This window comes from Musca autumnalis, unplaced genomic scaffold (genome assembly GCF_047663935.1).
Source record: "Musca autumnalis isolate F117 unplaced genomic scaffold, ASM4766393v1 scaffold_1, whole genome shotgun sequence".
NCBI lineage: Eukaryota > Metazoa > Arthropoda > Insecta > Diptera > Muscidae > Musca > Musca autumnalis.
Window position 1 is genome coordinate 281,260,097 of NW_027411644.1, and position 21,523 is coordinate 281,281,619.

General features: G+C 36.1%; 1 pseudogene; it reads right to left on the reverse strand.

Moving 5' to 3' along the window:
* Positions 1-656: 656 nt before the first annotated feature.
* Positions 657-21,150, reverse strand: LOC141392014 (phenoloxidase-activating factor 2-like; annotated as a pseudogene).
* Positions 21,151-21,523: the final 373 nt, after the last annotated feature.

Sequence of the window (21,523 nt, forward strand, 5' to 3'; positions counted from 1 at the left end):
TCAGTTCGAAAATAGGCAATACCGACCCACAACTTCCGGTACTTTCCCCCAATATGTAAAAAATGTCACTAATATTGTATGCACGATGTCTCTTGAAAAGGGTAACCAATTTGGTCCAAACTTTGGATGTCCTAATATTTTGTACAAATTTAGTTTAACCATATCGGTCCTCTCCTTAGGGTACCTCAACCACAAAAGTTCTACATCTGTGCCTAAGCGCAGTTTAGGTTCTGTTCGAAGATCCTTAGGAAATGTATACCGATGCTGTTCGTTGTGGTCCTGTTTACAGTGATATTATGTTTTCCGTGGACAAGTACATTCTTCCTGGCATACTGTTCCAACAGTTATACGATGACCCACTTAAATAACTAGTGGTCGCGATATCTATCGAAAAGATATGACTTCTAAAATAACAGCCTCTTCCATATCAACAACATTCCATAAACATTAATCCTAATCCACATTTTTGTAGGCAAGACCAAATGTCCAAAAAGGGCCACAAAATTCTGAAAATACCCTAAATACATTCGATCTATCCGTAATGAACGTTTCAATTCACAAAAGTTGAGGGTATATCTCGATACTTTTTTACTTGTTTATTTCTATATACCAAACATTTTATTGACAATATATATAAAATTATATAAAAATGTTTCTTATTCATGTAAATAGGTTGAAATTTCCAAACCATTTTCCTTCATCTGTTAATCAATCCATTCCCATAGATGAGCAACATTGGTATAACCACCAGGAATACCAGCAAAACAAGCTGCACCAAATGATGTTATACCAATTTGATGATATATTTCTTGATCCTCTTTAATGCGGCTAGCGAGCGGTGCACCAGAATCTCCGGCACATGTGTCATTACCATTATGACCGACAGCACAAATAACGGTCCTATGCAACTGAGTATTCATCTCTCTTTCACAAACCTCCATATTTAAGGTGGTCAAAGTGACTCCTTTCATTCGTTGACTTGCAGCACCAAAGAACGATTTTCTTCCCCAGCCGGTGACATATGAAATTGTACCATTTACCGTTTCATAGTTTGCTGGAGGCAATCAAATCGTATTGATGTGATCAGCCACTATGCATGGTTCGTTGACTATCACCAAAGCTATGTCATATTGTCTTGGAGCCAGTGCGGGATGAATTATTGTCTTTTCAATTGATCTCTCTTTATTAGGGTAGCGTTCATTGTTGTCTTCATTTTATTAATTCTTTATCAGCTAGCCGGAGAAAACATTGAGCTGCGCTTAGCACAACTTTGGGATGTATAAGTGAACCCACACAAAACACTCGACGGTCTTTGGTAATATCTATGGTCCAGGGAAATTCTCCAAAATTAGTTTCGCCAATCAAAGGAGCAGTAGGGTTAGATATTAAACCATCCTTATTACGTTGACCACGTTTAAATATTTTCGTTTCATTAACTTGAGTAGGGTAACAGCTTACAGCCACCCATAGAAAGTGTGTTTTAAATTTCGGCATATTCTTTAAGAGATAGTAACGTACACCAGGGACGTACGCAGGGGGGGGGGGGCACAGGGGGCCCGGGCCCCACCCCGAAATGGTTTGGTCGAACAACATTTGCTGAGCTACTATAACAAATTATTACATTTTTGTAAATATAAATATTTTTTGGAGATTTTAAATGAAATGTAGTTTTGAAATTTATGTACTAAAAACGTACTTCATTTAGAAGTTTTGTTAGAAGTAGTTTCAAATTTTTTGTTTGAAATTTTCAAATTTTTCTGAATTACTTCTTTATGCCATATCGTTCCAGTATCAAAAACACGAACTCGGATTTCCGCATTTCCGAAATAAATCTCTTTACCACAAGTATTTGCTAAAAATCCTTTCCTACCCGAATTGCTAGATTGTGGAACTCGTTGCCTCCTAATATAAAAACGTTTTCAGTTTCTCAGCAGACTTTCAAAAAGAGATTAATGAATTATTTCCGTAAAAAATACCTATCTTTTCTATTTCTTTCGACATTGGCAATATGTCACTATTTGATTTGTTAATTGCTTCATATTTTTCACTTTTCGTAAAAAAATGTTCGTTATGATTTTAATTACATGTATGCTTTATTATAAGCCCCTTTTGTAACTCAGTTTAAAAACAAGTTAAAAAGTCAGTCGGCTTTGCCGACAGATATATAGCCTCAGCCAATGTGAAGCGAAACTTTTACCTCCGGACAGATCGAATGTATTTAAGGTCTCTTCAGAATTTTGTGGCCTTTTTGGACATTTGAACTTGCCGACAAAAACCTGGATTAGGAATTAACTGCACTAAGACACACATGTTGAACTTTTGTAGGGCAGGTGCCCTTAGGGAGGACCGATATGGGCCATTTTAGAAGTTAAACTAAATTTTGATAAAATATTAGGAGATCCAAAGTTTGAACCAAATTGGTTGCCCCATTCAAGTGATATCGTCCTAGCATTTAGTTACATTTTTTAGTTACATTGAAACTAAGTTTGGATATATGGTAACATGGGGCGCCTTCGCCACGTTTTTGTTCAAAATGTTCTCATACCGACACCGTTAAAGTTTTTTCAAATATTATTTTTGGTACAAATATTAGCGTATCTTGACTATAAGTTTTGATATATAAGTGGTTATAATTTTGTTTTTAAAATATTATTTTTGTGAATTTACAAAATGTCTAAAAAGTGGCGAAGCCTCCCCACCCATGGGGCAGCTTCGCCATCGAAATTAAACATTTTCCAACGGACTCTAAAACTGTAATTTACCATACTTTTTCTTTAAATATCAATATTATGCGAAAAAGGAACATGTTTTCTATTGAATAATCAAAAATGATTCTAAAATTTACAGATAGTAACCGATTCTAGCGGTTAATTGAAATAGGTTCCTTGAATTTAGGTACAAAAATCATAATATAACCAAAACAAGATACGTTTATGATACTATTTGATTTTAACTTCACATTATAGTGTGGTATCTCTATGGCATAAAGAACTGATGTTAAACATGACAAAATTCTGACATTAACCCACCACACCCCTATCATGGCGTAGGCGCCCCACCCCCAACATATCTCATAATATGAATATATTGACATTTGTTATTGTTTTTTTCATGCAAATTATTGGGATTTCTAGTCTTCAGTAGTTGTCTTCTAACGGTATAAAATATGTTTTTGATATCACAAAAGGTAAAGAAGATATCACAAAAAACATCTACCATAATTATTTTTCCCAATACCCTCAAAACACAAAACCGCGTGCTTCCGCTATCATACTTATGATACAACTGCCAACTTTTGGGAGATGATAGATCTTCATTAAACTCACAATTTTGCGTTTAACGGATTTTTTCTAGCACTTGTATTTTGCGAGAAAATCGGCGATGGCGTACCCGCCCCAGTGGCGAAGGCGCCCCATGTTACTATATATGACGAAGACCAAATGTTGGACCCAATCGCAATACAACTTATTGCAACAAAAATCAAAGCTATTCGAGAGCAGGTCCTAAACTGAACTTATCCGAAATTTTGTGCGAGAGGTACACGAAGGAGTGGGCCGATATAGCTCATCTTTGAACTTAAACTAAGTTTGGACAAAATATTACGAAAGCCAACATTTGAACCGAATCGGGTCGAGAGTTATCGTGCGCACCAGCCAGCCAGACAGACATACGGACGGACATTCTACTATATGCAGCATACCACCTTGATTTTTATACCCTCCACCATATGGAGGGTATAATTAAATTTGTCATTCCGTTTGTAACACATCGAAATATTCGTCGGAGACCCTATAAAGTATATATATTATTGATCAGCATAAAATTCTATGTCGATTTGACCATGTCCGTCTGTCCGTCCGTCCGTCAGTCCGTCCGTCTGTCTGTTGAAATCAAGATACAGCTCGCAATTTTAAAGATAGAGAGTCAAAATTTGGTACAGAAGATTTTATTACTTGCAGGATGGTTGGTATTGAAAATGGGATAGATATATCGGTCCACGTTTTAATATAGCCCCCACAGAACGGTAACTCCCGATTTTCGGTATTTTTAAGGTTTTAGCTTCATTATCCTACCAAAATGGCTGAAATTTGCTACGTAGTCTTCTTTAGGGGTATAAAACTTTCCCACAGAATTTTGTCGGTATCGGTCCACACCTTCATATAGCCCCCATAGAACGGTACCTCCCGATTTTCGGTATTTTTAATTTTTTAGCTTCATTATCCTACCAAAGTGGCTGAAATTTAGTACGTAGTCTTCTTTAAGGGTACAAAACTTTCTCCCAGAATTTTGTCGGTTCGGTCCACACCTTCATATAGCCCCCATAGAACGGTACCTCCCTATTTTCGGCATTTTGAAGGTTGTAGCTTCATTATCACACCGAAATGGCTGAAATTTGGTACTTAGTCTACGTTGGGGGTACTCAAACTTCCCCTTTAAATTTGTCGGTATAGGTTCAAGCATTCATATAGCCCCCATGGAAAGGTACCTCCCGATTTATCGTATTTTGAACGTTGTGGCCTCAATATACCACAAAAATGGCTGAAATTTGGTATTTAGACTTCGTTGGGGGTACTCAAACTTCCCCTTTAAATTTGTCGGTATAGGTTCAAGCATTCATATAGCCCCCATGGAAAGGTACCTCCCGATTTATCGTATTTTGAAGGTTGTGTCTTCAATATTCCACCAAAATGGCTGAAATTTGGTATTTAGTCTTCAATGTGATATAAAACTGTTCGCCAGAAATATGTCTGTACAGGACCACGCTTTCATATTGCCCCATTTCTGGCTAAAATTCATCGTTTCGATATAGCCCCATAGAACGGTACCTCCCGATTTTCGTAATACTGAAGATTGCGACGTCAATATCCAACCGAAGTGGCTGAAATTCGTTATTTCGTCTTCCAAGAGTTATAAAATATTCCAGAAGAGTATTATCAGTATAGGTCCACGTCTTCCTATATCCCCATAGAAGCGTACTTCTTGATTTTCGGTATTTTTTAAGTTTTAGCCACATTATCTTACCGATATATAGGATATTTGGTATTTAGTCTTCTTTGAGCCTAAAAACTTTCCGTAAGAAATTTGTCGGTATAGATCGACGTTTTGAAATAGCCCCCATAGAATGGTGCCTCACATTGTTTTACCGAAATTGCTGAAATTTAGTATAAAGTCTTCTTCATACACGAAAGGAAACAAATTATTCCATTTTACTTCAATACAACTTGTGGTGGAGGGTATAACAAGTTCGGCCCGGCCGAACTTAACGCCGTTCTTACTTGTTTTCCTATTATATTTGTATAATTTTACCCTCAAATGTCCCTAATCGAAATAATGGTTTTAGACTCCACATATGTTTGGTCGAAATCCGGTTCAGACAATCTACAGTCTTTAGGCCAGTCTGTCTCTCTGGCTGGAGTGCATGACATCGCTCAAACGGATTAACCGATTTGGTCCAAATTTTGGACAACATAATATTTTTCCAAACTTAGTATAAGTCATATTGGTCCACCCCTTCGGGTACATCCACCATAAAATCTAAAATTTTTTCGCTATAATTGTGCGCAAATATCCTACGTAGAAGATGGCAATCTTATACGTTGACAAACTAATATGGCTGGTGGGCGCGATTTCTATTGGAAGAAAGGACTCTTATAATGAAATCTACTTGTTTAATGGACTAACTACGCACATTCCTTTAGAAACATTATCCGCAAAAGTTAAACCCTTTTGCACTTTAATCCAAATTAATTTTATTAGAAAAGCGTAAGCATTTATGTATAACGTCCACAATCGTTAAAAAAGGTCACAAAATTCTGAAAACTCCCAGAATAAAAATTTTGGGGAAAAATACATTTTCTGTGAAGCCGAATTTCGATGTCGATAGATAAACGTCTCAATCCACAGTGGCGGCAAAGCCGACTGATACGGTTTACTGACTTTCCAAAATATAACACTATGCGACAGGAAAATTATTAACCATATTCTGACACACCAGCGTGATAGAAGACCAAAAATAAGAAGACACATTTCTCGCCGTTTTTCCCTATCTTATCAACTTTCGTGGTTATAGGCCTCTAAAGGACTATATCCACTAAACCACTAAGAATTTGGATTCACTCGTGGAAGCAAAGTTTTAGCTCTCGTCGTAATGAATAATAATTGTGAACACATTAAATCCATCAACCTCATCTTCAAGGTCAAAATTGTCAAAGTCAAATTTCCGTTATAATTTGTACTCGGATTTTGGATATCAAACCAATCAAAATTGAAGCAAACAATTAACTACAAAATTGTACCTTAGATCCCAATAAACAACTTCCAACAATAGACGAACTCTGTAGAAACGGTTCGTAATGGCCAACATTGCAAACGCCTTGTTTTTTATTGTTTTTTTTTTTTTGGATTTCATGGACCTAATCACTTCGGTTAAAGATGGAAAGTCTTTGCGTTTTCTGACACAAAAAATATTTTCTTAGGTTATCGACATAATAGCAGTAGATTGAAATTCGATTGGAATTATTCGATACAATTCCAATATGCCCTCGCCGATGCGAGTTATTCTTCTTTTTGGAGATATTTAATCCATAGAAGTCGTTTACTATCTATTCAGATAAATAATTTAAAATAGATAATAAAATACCATGACATGTTACAGTATACCAAATTCCAATTAAAAGGTTTATACGATCTAATTTATGGAGGTCAAAGATTTATACAGCTAAAAACATGGGACTGGAATTAAAAGGCGATATCTCCATGAACATTAAAACGTGGATCTATTTTAATCACTTTCAGCATGGAGGTTCTCCAAACAAAAGAATGCCAAAATCCGCATAACAGCCGATATTCTTAGAAACTAAGGTAAGATCTTCGGTTACTGAAAATCTTGCGATAACAGTGGCAATTCTCTGCGGAAATAAGAAACCAAAATGCCAATTAAAAGCAAATGTGCCAATTAAGAGCGAATGTGGATATACCAAAATGTGAGCATATGTGGTTAATAACTTAAAAATACGGATAACAATACTGAATGTCGTCTTATATGTTTCACTTTCAATTCAAAATAGCCAAGAAGTAATGCATAATATATTACTCTGTACCAAATTTAAAATTGTTTCTTAAGTATTGTGAACTCTTTCTCTATTGATTTTATATAATTTGTCTCAATAATTAATAAAAACTCAACTGACAACCTTTAAAATAGCGTTACGTAACCCTACCCAACATTTTAAAATTTCATGATTTTTGGTCAAGTTGGGCCCCCCCCCCGAAATGAAATCCTGCGTACGTCCCTGACGTACACTTCCACAAATTCCGTACTAATGAAACATTTTTTGTCTTTGTTGAATGTTTTTATTTGTCAAAACTATTGTTTTAATTTTCATTCCAAGAAGAGAATTAATTAATAAATTGCGACAATTTATGAGTTTAAAACACCGCCGAACTCAAAACAATATTTTTAAGCTTGTGTTACGTTTTACACTGGGAGAAGATTTTCATGTTTATTAAAAGCAATTTTTAACGAATAGACTTCTCTTCTATGGAGCTAAATGACGTGCGAAGCTCTTTTTATCGCCGAGTCCTAACGGTGTGACGAGCATAGGTGAGGGGTTGTGACGAACTGCTTCCCTACAGACCCTAACGTTACCTTTTATTCCGGCTGTGCTCAGGGGGGGCATTCTTACCGGAAGGATTTCGTCTAGGACGACCTAGAAAAAATAAAATTTGTTTAGGTAGCATTATTATCACAGTACAAATTGACATAAAACTCTAGTATCTTCGGAAATTATTAAGATAGAAGAAGATTCCGATGTCGTCCGTCTTCTCAAGTCGATTTACCAACACTCCCGACCATGCCGACTTTTTAAAATATTATGTCAGCCCACCTGCTTTTTACCTAAACCATTCAATTTCGTGGAAAATATGTCGGAATTAGTTTAAAAGTTCATATTTATATTTAATGCTACACATAAATCAACGAACGTATTATAATATACAATACTAGCAAAGTGCCCGCTACAAAACAAATAAACAATATATAATATAGTATGATGAACATGGAAAAATTTTGTGTACTTATACGTACCACTTTATTACTACACATCAAGAGCGATCCACATTTTTTGGGATATTTTAATTGAGATTCTCAGCGCAAATACGGCCTAACACTACAACCGCGATCCTCATTTCCAGCTCTATCTGTTCCCCCAAAACCAATTATAGAACTATTTAGTAGTTTACATGTAAATACATAAATACGAACCTCCTTCTATTATTTCAAAACTCCCTTTACACAATAACAAATTGTACCAAATCCTGTACCATTTAGAACTATTCGTATATTTAATACACATATTTCTTAAATCTGACATTATTACCAAATGATAACAGTAATCTTAATTCGAAATCTCACGAATCTAGATCTATCCGTTCATCCAATACAAAATTGTACCATACATGGAACTTTTCGTACCCCTAAGTGTACCTAATTCCACATTTTAGGATTCGAGCGCTATAAGTTAGCCCAAATCCTTATTGTACAAAATGTAGTACTTTTTGTACACATAAGTACGCATTTCCAAAACAAACTCCAACAGTAATATTAACTCCAAATTTCTAGATTCCAGCTCTATCCGTTCGCTCAAATGCAAATTGAACCTAATTTAGTACCATTTAGTACATTTCGTACACATAAGTACAAATTTTCAAAACTAAATTAATTCTACAATCCATCAGTCACCTCAATTCAGGATTCAGGCGCTAAGCGCTCACCCATATATAAATTATACCAAATTTAGTACTTTTCGTACCCATAAGTACGAATTTCCGAAACATCCTCAATCCTACACCCCAACAGTAATCTTAATTCCAAATTTCACGATTCCAGTTCTAGCCGATCGCTCAAATCCAAGTTGTACCAAATTTAGTACCGTTTAGTACTTTTGGTACATAAGTACTTATTTCCAAAACTATTTCCATATCTCAATCCTACACTCCAACAGTAATCTTAATTCCAAATTTCTTGATTCCAGCTTTATCCGTTCGCTCAAATCCAAATTGAAACAATAAGTCAAAAAATAAAACCAAGTCTAAGAGAAGAAATTTAAGCATAGTACACACGGTCCAACAAAACTGACAGTCATCGAGGTCTATTTCGTTAATATCAAAGTCTAGCTGAATAATTACTTTCCTAATCACTAATTTATGGGTGACGTAGGGGATGGAAGATACCAAGCAACGGTCCTGACCGGTTTTAACATGGCAAAGCCCAGGATTTATCTTGGTACCTCTTTCATCCCAAGTGGACACTGAACTCCCCGTGGTGTCACCTGGGGAACTGCCTTTAACACCCGTTAAAGGTAGTGAGCTAACATGTGCCGCGCGTTCACCCATAAGAACGTTAAAAACTTGGGTTTGGGCGTCGGGTTAGTAACCCTCCCCTAGAAAAAACAGCCTACTATGAAAAAACGAAAGAAAAGAAAAACAAACCCCTCTAAAGTTGACGAACACCGCAAACGTTTTAAGGACCATGATCTGCGAATCTGCACCTGGAATGTTCGCACTCTTTATAGAGAAGATGCAGTCTCCGCATTGGCAGACGTACTTGAAAAGTACAAGACCGATATTACTGCCATACAGGAAATACGATGGATTGGGAAAGGCGTCACAACAACACCTAAAGGTGACGCACTGTATTATAGCTGCCATGACGTAAAGCATGAGTTTGGTTGTGGATTCGTAGTTAGTCGGAGACTAAAACATCTGGTATCCAGCTTCACCCCAGTGAATGAAAGACTTGCTGCAATTCGAATAAAAGCTAAATTCTTCAACTTCAGCTTTATTTGCGCTCATGCTCCCACTGAAGAAAAGGACGAACAGACCAAAGATATATTTTACGAGCGCTTAGAAGAAACATATGACCGTTGCCCTGCCCATGACATTAAAATCATTCTAGGCGATTTTAATGCCAAAATTGGAAAGGAGAATATCTTTGGCCCAACAGTCGGGAAATTCAGTCTCCACAGTGAAACATCTGACAATGGTATGAGGCTGATAGACTTCGCAGCGGCAAAAAACATGGTAGTTAGCAGTACCAGATTTAATCATCTCGATATTCATAAGGGCACCTGGCTGTCTCCAGATCAGAAAACAAGAAACCAAATTGATCAGGTTGTGATAGATGGAAGACATTCATCGAGCGTGTTGGATGTACGATCGTTCCGAGGCGCAAACATTGATTCGGACTACTACCTTGTTGCAGCAAAGGTACGCACCCGCTTAAACGTAGCAAACAAAGAACGAACAGACACAACACGAAAGTTAGACATCGGTAAGCTGCAATCACAACAGATAGCCACAGCATATTCCACTCAACTAGCCCAATTGCTTAATCAAAGCACTCCTCATAACATATCAGCGCAATGGCAAAGCATTGCCCACTCCATGCAAACAGCCGCAAAATCCATACTTGGATACCAGAGACCTCCACCAAGGAATCCATGGTATGATGAGGAGTGTCGTGCTGCCACCGAAGAGAAAATGCGGCATATAAGGCTATTTTACAATCCGTAGCAACGCGTAGCGCACGAGAGAGATACAGGGAGAAAAGGAGAGAGGAGAAACGTCTTTTCCGCAGGAAAAAGAGAGAGATGGAAAAGCGGGAGTGTGAAAAAATCGAGATGTACAGGAGCCAGAATGAAGTCCGAAAATTCTACCAAAGAGTCAAGCATCAAACTGATGGCTTTGGTACAGGCACAGCAAGGTAATTTGGTAACTGATACAGATAGTGTACTCAGGATATGGAAAGAACATTTTTCAAATCTGTTGGTATCCAATAGCAGCGAAGACGACGAAGATACCACAGTCCCAATCCCAGAAGATGGTATTGAATGTATACCGCCCTGCCAAGATGAGGTAAAGACAGCAATAAATCGGCTGAAGAATAATAAGGCAGCAGGGGCCGATGGCTTACCAGCCGAGCTGTTCAAAACCGGAGGCGACACGCTGATAAGGTGTATTCATCAGATTGTTAGCACCATCTGGCAGGAAGAACGAGTACCCGACGATTGGAACCTGAGTTTCCTGTGCCCCGTCCACAAGAAGGGAGATAAGACTGTATGCTCTAACTATAGGGGCATAAGTCTACTCCCTATTGCCTACAAGATCGTGTCAGGGATATTGTGCGAACGACTAAAGCCTATGGTCAACGAGATAATTGGACCATACCAATGCGGCTTTAGACCTGGCAAGTCCACCATTGACCAGATATTTACCCTGCGGCAAATCCTGGAGAAGCCCCAAGAGATGCAGATCGACACCTACCACCTTTTTGTCGATTATAAAGCAGCCTTCGACAGCCCGCTGCGTTCAAAGGTATTCCAAGCCATGTCTGAATTTGGTATCCCCGCAAAGCTCATCCGGCTTTGTAAAATGACTTTAACTGACACGAGGTCCTCAGTTAAAATAGGAAAGAACCTCTCCGAAGAGTTTGGTACCAAAAGAGGTTTCAGACAAGGAGACAGCCTTTCGTGTGACCTCTTCAACATCCTGCTAGAAAAGGTTATACGAAGGGCAAACGTCAAAAGAAGTGGCACAATCTACACCAATAGTCACATGTTACTTGCTTATGCTGATGATATAGACATCATGGGCCGATCAGTAAAAGAAGTAACTGATACCTTTATAAAGGTCGAAGGAGAATCTGCTAAAGTGGGTCTGGCGGTAAACGGTGAGAAGACCAAGTTGATGGTGTCGACGCGCAATGCGTCCATTGAGCTCGGACCGACTGTGGAAGTTGGTTCCTATAATATCGAGGTAGTAAAAGACTTCGTCTACCTCGGCACCTCCGTAAACACAACAAACGACATCAGTTGTGAAATAAAAAGGAGAATTGTATTGGCCAACAGATGCTACTTTGGTTTAAGTAAGCAGTTTAAAAACAAAGCCACATCTCGTCAAACAAAAATAACGCTCTACAAAACACTGATACTACCCGTGCTGATGTATGGCTCCGAAGCCTGGGTACTTGCGCAAGCAGACATGGCAGTGCTTGGTGTGTTTGAGAGAAAAATTCTTCGAAAGATCTACGGACCAATCTGCGTTGACGGTGAATATCGACGTCGCATGAACCACGAGCTGTATCTGCTATACAACGACATCAATATTGTTAAACGTATCGAGATGCAGCGATTGCGTTGGCTAGGCCATATCATAAGAATGAGCGATGATGAACCCGCTAAAAAGGCGTATAAATACGGACCGCTTGGCGGTGCACGCAGAATTGGCAGGCCAAAGAATAGATGGCGCAAACAAGTGGATGATGAGATGACAAGGCGCGGTATTCCAGAGTGCGAAGCAACAAATAGAGAGGAATGGAGATCTCTTCTTAGTTCGGCCTATAGAACAAATGTTCTGTAATGGGCCAGCTAAGTAAGTAATCACTAAATTATACCTTAAATGTTGTATTTCAATCATTTTTGGCTAACAAAAAGTTTTTATTTGCCAGAAAATTACCGTAAAAGTATGTCGACTGTCAGTTTTGTTGGACCGTGTGTACTATGCTTTATTCATCTGTGATCATAACACTATAACATAACACTGGAAATCTTCATCACAATTCACGTAGTCATCGAAATCGATTGTCTCAGAAATATACCACTGCGAGTAATGAACCGAGAAAAGTATTAATAAATGTTCTTTTTGGGAAAATATTTGACAGGTAAATATCCGAATTGGGTACTTATAGAAAAGTAATTAACAGGGACAGTTTGAACTCATTTATATGAAAAACTTTTGGGGATTTAGATTTTGAGGCAATTAAACGGGAAAGGCAGTTAAGCAGAGAGGTAAATAACCGGGGTGAAGTGTAGATAGCTCCACGTTTTGCACGGTGAATGAAGACGCTTCTACGAGGATTAGAGAAGGTCGTCACAGCTAGCCAGAAATTACCATTATGGCACCAGGTCTGGTATATGACGTATCCTGGCAACCCGTAATCTTCCTTCCTATCATCGTCTCCGTAAAAAGACCACCCGACTTCGTAACCTCTGAACGCGGTACTGTCCTGAACCATGAAAAAACTGATTGGCAAGGGTTCAGAGAATTTACCAAACACCGCTTCAGAGAGCTGCCCATTCCCTCAGATCCTCGGATAGCTGAGATAATTTTCGGGGACATCATTACTGCAATAAACGCTCGTTACATACCTGCAGGTCAAATAACCGAAATAAGACCAAGCAGATGCGACGGGACTAGCAAATGAGCGTGATTAGCTTCGTCGTACAAACCCTGAAGACCCAATAGTAAGAAAGTTTACTCTTGAAGTCAACAGGATAGTATGTGAACATAAGCCGAAAAAGTGGCTAGATCACCTGAAGCAATTCAACATTGGTACAGCATTAAGTAAATTGTGGGCAACGGTTAAATCACTCTCGGATCCGGGAAAGAAGAACGCAGAGCTGCTGTTATTTCAATAAAGACTCCCTTGGGGTCGTCTATAAAGACTCCCTTGAGGTCTTCTATAAAGCCTCCTTTGAGGTCGTCTATAAATACTCCCTTGAGGTCGTCTATAAAGACTCCCTTGAGGTCGTCTATAAAGACTCCCTTGAGGTAGTCTATAAAGACTCCCTTGAGGTAGTCTATAAAGACTCACTTGAGGTAGTCTATAAAGACTCCCTTGAGGTCGTCTATAAAGACTCCCTTGAGGTAGTCTATAAAGATTCCCTTGAGGTTGTCTATACAGGCTCTCTTGAGGTCGTCCATAAAGACTCCCTTGGGGTCGTCTATAAAGACTCCGATGAGGTCGTCTATAAAGACTCCGTTGAGGTCTTCTATACAGACTCCCTTGAGGTCGCCTATAAAGACTCCCATAAGGTCGCCTATAAAAACTCCCTTGAGGTTGTCTATAACAACTCCCTTGAGGTCGTCTATAAAGACTCCCTTGAGGTCGTCTATAAAGACTCCCTTGAGGTCGTCTATAAAGACTCCCTTGAGGTCATCTATACAGACTCCATTGAGGTCGTCTGTACAGACTCTCTTGATGTCGTATATAAAGACTTCGTTGAGGTAGTCTATAAAGACTCCCTTGAGGTCGTCTATAAAGACTCCATTGAGTTCGTCTATAAAGACTCCATTGAGTTCGTCTATAAAGACTCCCTTGAGGTCGTTTATAAAGACTCCCTTGACGTCGTCTATAAAAACTTCCTTGATGTCCCAAAGAGGTGCGCGTGTTATTGTAACAGGTAGTTCATAGAGAATTCCGAGAGTGATAGGGCGAAGAGCAGTGTGCTATGCGGTATAAGAAGATCCCTCTCAGCCGAGAAAGTACCACCTCAATTTACTATGGGTAATGTTTCAGATCATATACAGCGTTGGGCCCAGACCTAATATCAATGGTAATGCTTAAGCAAGTGGATGAACCCGGAGTTGAGTATTCAACAAGTGTACTCAACCTATCGTTAGCCAGTACTGAGTGTAACGTTCGATAGCATGTTTAGGTCGTCCGCGCCACAGATATTTGCGATAAGATCAGAAGTTGAAACAAGCTCTTCAAGTCGCTGGCTGGTAGCACTTGGGGTGCTAACAAAGAAATTTTGTTGATCTCATACAAAGCAATAGGCCAATATCTTGAGACAGAGGTCCAAAGTTATTAAAGTGAACCTCTAGACTAACGAGCCTATCAGGTAGGCTTGGGTAGCATTCACAATGATACGGTTGAGTAGGCAGTACAGAAATACAGTGTGAACGCCGAACTTGGGGAACTTTGATACAGAGGGACCAGAACCCGATAATTGAAATAATACACGAACGAAAATATTACGTTGATACAACAACAAAATATTTGTTTTTCTTATTTTTGTCTAGTATGACCCGGGCTGGATCCCCGACAACTGAGTGTCAAAATTGCCGGCGTCTGAGCCACCATCAACCTGTCAAAACTTTAGTTGACAATAATGGGATTACCATGTTTGATTATTTACACGCAGAAAATATATGTTAGAAATATGTTGGGATCCAAACAAATCTATGTTTGCAACATTTTGTAACATATCACAATTTCATTGGTTTGGGTACCAACAAATTTTTATGTTAGACCCTATTTTGTTTGGGTGGAGAGAGGATTCTTGTCAAAGAGGGTAACAACAGGGTAAGCGAGAGGCATGTATAATGAAGAGCTGTGTGCTGTGCAGTTGAAGACGTAGAAGCGACGACGGGAGTGTGAACAAGTTTGTTTTTGCTTTGGTGGTGTGTATGCATATCACGGCAAAAATACGTGTGTTCCGTTATTTGTTGTTGTTGTTGTTGCGATTTATTCATCCACCAGCGAAGTGGAAAAGAAACAAATGGTATGAATTATTTTTGTTATTTTTGAGAGAGAGAGACATATTTTCTTCCGTTTCCCCAAGGCAGTCGTTGAATAAAGACGCTAGATCAAGTGAATAAATCAGTGTTTGTGTTTTCTTAAAGAAATGGTGGGTTTTAGTAAATAAAATTCCAAATACATGTAATAATTGGAAATTTTATAATTGAACTAGCGGACCCGGCGAACTTCGTCTCGCTATTGAGGAATAAAATTTAATACAAAAACTCAATTTTCGATTTTTCCAATTTTCCGACTTTTCCAGAGAGATTTTCCAAAATTTTCTTCCGTAAAGACCTTCTCCTCGAAAATACGAATAACTGACAAATAATTTTACAGAAATCGGCCTAGCCGTTCTCATTTTATGAATTACTATACATTTTTTACACCATTTTTATATATATAGATTAAAAAGGTGAATGGAAATATTTTATTGGACAAGGAAGAAATCGTATTTAATATTGGTAATAACATTAATACATTTTTATACCCTCACTTTTATACGGACAGAACGTGCATCATCGAAACAATGGTTTTAGACCCCAAGTATGTTTGGACGAAATCCGTTTCATCCAATTTGGGGTTTATTTAGCCATGTCCATCCGTCTGTTTGTCTGTCTGCCTGGCTGTAGCGTTAGTAATGTATTTAGTGGTTTATCCAATTATTAAATCCTTTTGATATTCGTTCTTTAAACTTTTATTGAAAATTCAATATATTTTGATATTTCAAATTGAAATTGATTTTATTGTAGAACTTATTTATTCAAAGGGAAATATGAAAGTGACAAAATAATATTGTTTGAAAAATATAATTAACAGGAAATGAAAACTATGAAATAACAGTAAATTCAAATATGTCGACAGGGAAATTGTACAAAGTGGTATTAAAATTACAATAGTGATGAGAATAAAATCTATAAGTTTATCAATATAATAAAAGTGTATGTTAAGAAAGAGAAAATTAAGAAATTGATAAAATGGGAAGAGGGAATGGTATTTAGCTACTAAAAATATTAAGATAATAAATCAGATTGATATATGTGTATTTGTAATGATAATACTATCATTACTTCTCCCCCATTAAACAATCATGTAATGTTGTTGTTTTTAGGATTACAGTATTAAATTGAATTTGAAAATGCCTATAAATTTACAGCTTTTAGAATAGAGTAAACAACAGTTAATAACAATAATATGTAGATGAGATGAGAACAACAATTATTTACAAAGAGTAATGGTATGTATATAGATTACAATGATTAATACAATGAAATATGATGAATCAATGAAATATATTAATAATACAAATAAAGAATAGAGACAAGGAATGATATTGATTTCTTATAACAAGTTATGATGATTTCAGTATTATACTAATGATAAGCATCTTAAACAATAACATAGTAAGTTACATTTTTTTTAGTATTAATGGGTATGTGTATATATACTGATGATATAAACGAATACATCACAAAGATTGAATTTCTCTAACATAATTTAAACATTGTCTATTGAACATTCTGAGGTGTGTTTAATAATCCACTAAATTTGGCTTCACGTTTTATGTTACTATTATGGATATCTCGTAAATCACAAAGCCTAAATTTTGGCTCTTCCTTATGTCTAACAGATTTATAATTTTTGATAAATCCTATATCTCTATGTTCAGTGTAATTTTCTCTATTTAAATTCTTTCTTTGAATGTTATTTTTTTATTTTCTAACATTTTATTATATATTTTCTGTTTATTGCAATTTACAGATTCAACTACAAAAGGCTTCTCCTTAATTACGGAATGGTAGCTGTTATTATATTGTTCGATTGCTCTACTCATAAAAAAAAAAAAAAAAACATTGTTCCACAACATCCCATACGGGACAAGGGAGACTTGCTCTACTCATTTTATCTTTAATTCCTAATGAGTTTTCTTCTATATACAATATTCTAATTTTTTCCGAAAGAGTGTTGTGCAATCGTTCTATATCTGCATTACCTGTATGTGTATTTGGTTTTACTAAATGTAACTCTATTCCTTCTTCTTTAAAATACTCTTTTATGTTTATACTTTTTAACTCGTTGTCTGTTATTATTTTTTTTAAAATATCCTTTCTGTTATTTATATAATCGTATTTTCTCAAGTATTATCTGGTTGTTTCTGTCCTCTAAATAGTATGCAGTGGCAAATTTGGAAAATCGATCGATAAATGTTAAGAAGTTTGATTTCGAGTTAGTGTAAATATCCATATGAATAATTTGCCCTGTATCAGTCGGTGTCTCAGTTAATTTAAATTTATCTTTTATGGGCTTACGATCAAACTTTGATCTGTTACAAGTGTCGCAATTATTTATATATTTTTGTATAAATGTTTTTAAATTAGGATAATAAACTTTCCTTTTTTAACCTTCATAGTTCTCTGTAATGCCAGCATGTCCAGTTTCATGTCGGTGATAATGACTTATTTGTTGATATGTTTCTTCTTCTGAATTTAAATCTCTTGCGAAGTACGAACATCTAACAAACTTAATAGCAATATTCCCTTGAAATAACTCTTTTAATTTTTCTTGAAGAATGTTATATTTGTAATCATTTATTTCAGTATATATGCCTATTTTCCCCTTATCTGTATTTTCCTTGAGAATTTTATCAAGATTATTCTCTAAGTCTGTAGATGATATGAAAATTCTTGTATTTCCATGTATGTGATCTAAGTCTTTCGTTTTGTTGTCTGTTAAAATAATTTGATGCTTCAATCTATTAACCACTGTGTCCAATATACCTATATACTCTTTATCACCTTCTATTTGTGAATGAACTGTTGCTAATTCAGCATCGTTGTTATTATATAATGAACTACTGTCGTCATCAATATGGTTTATCTCGCCAGTATCATTATTTATCCTGCTTAGGAAGTCAGCTACATTGTTATCTTTGCCCCTAATATAATTCACATTTATATTGAATTCACTGAGTTTCAGCATCCATCTAAAAAGTCGAGGTTTTAAATCTCTACTTTGTGCCTCAACAAACAACCACCTTAAGGCTTGGTGATCAGAAAGGACTTCAAACTTAACTCCATATAAGTAGGGGCGAAAGTATTTTGTGGCCCAAACAATTGCCAAAAGCTCTTTTTCTGTAGCTGAATAATGTTGTTCATGCTGATTCAAAGTTCTACTGGCATAACATATTGGGTGTCCATTTTGTTGTAAAACAGCGCCAATTGCGTCATTGCTTGCATCTGTAGATAATTGAAATGGTTTCTCAAAGTCCGGGTACTTAAGCACCGGTGCTTGAGTAAGAATATGTTTCAATTTCTCAAATGCATTTATATAATTCGGGTCATTTACATTTAGTCGTATTCCCTTTCTTAAATATCTAATCATAGGAAATGCGACCTTAGAAAAGTCTTTTATAAATTTCCTGTAAAATCCTGCCATACTTAAGAAAGATTTTATACCTTTTACAGTTTGAGGAATATTGAGTTTTAAAATCGCTTCAATTTTCGAAGGATTTGGTTGATTCCTTCAGTAGTTAATAAATGTCCTAAATACATTGTCTCTTTGGCAAAAAATGTGCATTTATTTATTTGTATTTTTAAATTTACTTCTCTTAGTCTTTGGAAAATTGAATTTATATTTGAAATGTGTTCCTGAAAGCTTGTAGAAAATTGAGTATATCATCTAAGTATACGACACATATTTTATTTATGAACTCTCGCAGAACACTATTAATTAGTCGCTGGAATGTTGCCGGTGCGTTTTTTAGTCCAAAAGGCTTTCTGATAAATTCGTAATGCCCATATGGTGTAGAGAAGGCAGTTTTGCATCGGTCTTGAGGCTTGACTAAAATTTGGTGGAAACCCTTCGCCAAATCAATTGTGGAGAAATATTGGGCTCTTCCTAATTTATCTAAGATATTATCTATGTTAGGTATTGGGAATTTATCATCTATAGTAATTTCGTTTAATTTACGATAATCCACCACCAAACGAAATTTTTTCTCCCCGGAAAAGTCCTCCTTTTTGGGTACTATCCACAATGGACTGTTATATGGGGAATTACTTTCAGCAATAATGCCTTGTTTTAACATATCATCTATCTGATTGGAAATTTCCTTTTCATAGATATGTGGATAGCGATACATTTTAGTATAAATAGGTTTATCACTCATTGTTTTTATTTCATGTTGTACAACATTTGTATTTCCTAATATTTGACCTTCAGTATATATTAAATCACTGAAAGTGTCTAAGAGATTTTTTAAAGCGGATGTTTCCTCTTCATTTAATTTCGAAAACAGATGTATCAATACTTTTTCATCAATATCGAGATGTTCTAGTTGATATATTTCTTGGGATTCATATGGACAATATTTAAAAAATGGTATGATCTTCCCATTTATAGTCAATGTTTCAGTTCCTAAGTCTATTTTCGCTCCTAATGGTTGTAAAATATTTTGACCTAATATAGCGTCAAAGTATTTATCACCGAAATCAGTCAATTTCCACGACATAGTGGCATCTTCTCCAAATTCTAGGGGTAAATCTGTTACAATCTCATACAAAATATCTGTTTTACTATTTAATGATGAAATTTATAATTTTTCTTTTAAGGGTTTTCTTTCATATTCTAACAATTTCTTTTCGTTCAAGAATGAGGTTGTAGACCCAGTATCAATCAATGTTTTGATTCTATTTTTACCTATTGTGAGATTTATTATTGGAAGTGCCTTTTTGAGGCACTTAAATGAAAATTGAAATGATTATCTCCCTTCTGTGGATAGTCGACCATTGCATCCAGGTGGTCGATCTCCATTTCATTGGGAACGGACTGTCTATATCTACTACTATTATTACTATAGTATTGAGAATTATTCTGGTTGGTAAAATTTTGTGTTTGATTTGTAAAATTGTTATTACAATTATTTGGAATATTTTGAGGATTTGTTCGAAATTTTTGAGTTTGTGCGTTGTGATGCTGATTGCTATTACTGTAATTTATATAACTCTTATTAGAAAAATTTGGATTTGTTGATGTATTTTGATTTCGGTTACTATAACTTAAATTTAATCTTGGGATTATAGCGTTGTTACTGCGGCTGTGATCATTATGACTGAAGTTCTGCGGTATATTTTGAGTATGTTGTGTCCTACTTTTAAAATTTGTATTCTGATTATAGTTTAATGGTTTTTCAAAATTATTTCTAATAAGACCTTGTTGTTCGAGTAAATTGTACGCATCTCTTAATTTCGATACGTTTCTATGACAACGGAAGCCAAATTTAAATCTATGTTATTAATAAAAGTTCTTAAAATTATCTTCTCTGCATTATCTGGACTAAATTCTATAGGCTTCTCAGGGTCGTATTCATATTTCTCATTAATCTTACATAATATTTATAATAAATGTGTACAATAGCTTACGATACCATTATTTGCTGCTCCAAACGCTTCTTGGTAAAGCTGATGGTACGACTCTTTTATGCCAAAATTCTGAATTAATGTTTTCTTAGTTTCGTTCCAAACGGGATTGGGCCCCAATGATCTCAACACATGGAGAGCCTCTCCTTGGATTTTATTTAGGATAACACGATTGAATATGTAGCTGCTTGCCTCAACATTCGTTTCAACCAACGAAAGCACGGTATCAACTTCTCTAATAAACGATGTCAGTGTATAACTGCTATCACCTCTGAATTCATTAATTCTTTGAGCATCCTTAAGTACATCATTTATCGAGAGGACGAGAGAAGGTTGGGCATTGATGTTGTTATTTAGATTGTTTGATGATATCATCTTGATATATTTATTTCCCTTTTCCTCCAAAATTTGAAAATATATAGTTTTGTTTCTTGCTATATGTATTCTTTTTCGCTCCTGAATTGTAAGATTTGATAGGTTAGTTTCCTGGTAAATGAATTTTTCCCTCCAAAATTGATATTACAAAAACTGAAAATTGATGGATTTGTAATTTTATTCTCAAAAGCTTAAGCTTTTTGAATTAAAGATACGTTCCTTAAGCTTCAGCTTCTTGATATAAAGGTCCTTTATCCTACCGACTGCGCCAGTAATGTATTTAGTGGTTTATCCAATTATTAAATCCTTTTGATATTCGTTCTTTAAACTTTTATTGAAAATTCAATATATTTTGATATTTCAAATTGAAATT